The sequence below is a fragment of the Macrobrachium nipponense genome, chromosome 2 (assembly GCF_015104395.2).
Source record: "Macrobrachium nipponense isolate FS-2020 chromosome 2, ASM1510439v2, whole genome shotgun sequence".
NCBI classification, from domain to species: Eukaryota; Metazoa; Arthropoda; class Malacostraca; order Decapoda; family Palaemonidae; genus Macrobrachium; species Macrobrachium nipponense.
The window spans coordinates 125,697,628-125,699,636 of record NC_087201.1 but is presented as its reverse complement, the minus strand read 5'-3'; positions in this window follow the sequence as shown (position 1 = coordinate 125,699,636).

Here is a 2,009-nt window from a genome sequence, read left to right as displayed (position 1 = left end):
TGCATTAATGCTTAAAATCTTTGAGAGTTTTCATATGTAAACCACTTTCAGCTAGATAGGAGCAGCTTTTTCGGAGGAAAATATGCATGCAGGCACAGAAACATTCTAACATGTATATTATTAGTAGTTATTTGTATGACATATTTAAAAAGATTAAAATGACAATGCAGTGGCCAATTCTGTTGTGATGGTAATGAGAAACTGTGAGAGCATGATTAAAAATCATAAGAATGCAATTGAGTGATAAAAATAGCACTTGCTTACAAAAGGAAAATATTGCTGCTTTCTAAACAAAAATTTTTCACAGTTTCTTAGCATGAAAACCATGCGAGATTAACTGAGCGCTAACATAAGTAGTCACTTAACAAGTGGCAGCCAACTATAGAGTTTTATCTAATTACTGGATTATTTGAAAATTATTTTTGGATGCTTGTCTCTCACAGACACCTTTAAAAATAACATTAAATGCACAACATACTATGATATGCTAATAACAAGGTATATTTCTGATCATGATTAGACAAATCTGCAAAAGACAATGAGGGCAGCTGCACTCATATGTTGCCACAGTCATCAATTGTAATTTTCTTTTATAATAATGTCCATTTCTTTACTGTGCTGATGTATTTTTTGTGCTACTGATATTATTGATTATTATTATTATTGGTACATAATACAAAAGTTTCAGTTATGCTGTAGAGAATTCTTGTTTGACAGAAGAAACATTCAAGTCATCTGGGCTTGGAGAGAGAGACATTCATTTACATCTCTTATTTAAGAATAATGTCGTTTGAATGATGAACTTATTTAGAATTTAATTTTGGTTGTGATTTGATAATACAAAGCATATAAATATGTACATATTACATTAGTATATTGTTTCTTTACATATTCATATTACAGATTTTAAAAAAATTTCAACCAGATCCCTAACTTTGGTTAAACTATTCAACAGCACTATGTAATAATAATAATAATAATAATAACAATAATAATAATAATAATAATAATAATAAACTTTTGTCTCAAAGGGGAAATAAACTCGACATTAACTTAACAATTTATTATTAGCAAAAAAATCGAAGGGTGGCTTGGAGGGAACTTAATCTTGAGCAAAGAAGGCCAGAGGCCAAGAAGCTGAAGTGAGCAGTATACGTACTACATAAGCCCCTCAGTGGTGTGATCAGTATGGTCTTAACCTGCCACGAGTTCGATTCTAGGGCATTCCATTGAGGGGTTAGAGATGTGTATTTTTGGTGATAGAAGTTCACTCTCCACATGGTTTGGAAGTCATGTAAAGCCGTTGGTCCCGTTGCTGAATAACCACTGGTTCCATGCAATGTAAAAACACCACACAACAAAGTATACTACATAGTACAGTTCAACTTTTATTGACGTTAAGTAACCTAATGATTCGTTTCAATTACTCTATTAAAATTTACAATAGTACCTGTATTATTTCACAATGAAAGGGTTTAAAACAGGCAAAACAGAAATATATAAAAATATACTTTTAGAGCCAGTCTAATGCCTGGCTATTACAATATTCAAAGGATTAATGCAAATGATTGTACCTGAAGAAATAAAGAAAGAATCAAAACCAATGCAGGGTCAGATTTCACAATGAAGATCATTTGCTTGGGGAACAGGTGAAGGGCAATGAAATGCAGGTGCCAAAGGAGGGTAGGCTGTCTGGTGGTTACAATAAAGACCTGTCCACATTAGGAAACATTGTTTGCAAACAGCTTGGAAACTGTTTGCAAACAATGTTTCCTTTCCAGCTGTTTGCAAACAGCTTGGAAACTGTTTGCAAACAATGTTTCCTTTCAGTTGTCGTTAGGATCCTTGTCAGTGCAGTAGCCTCTGTATTCTATTTGGCTATTTTAATGCACTCGAGGACATGGGCACCTGAACATAGGGGCAAGAGGAGGTTTGCTCCCCCTGAAATCCAGGAAAAAATGTATATTTATATATGGCATTTACTACATTTAACTACATCACTTTGTTTT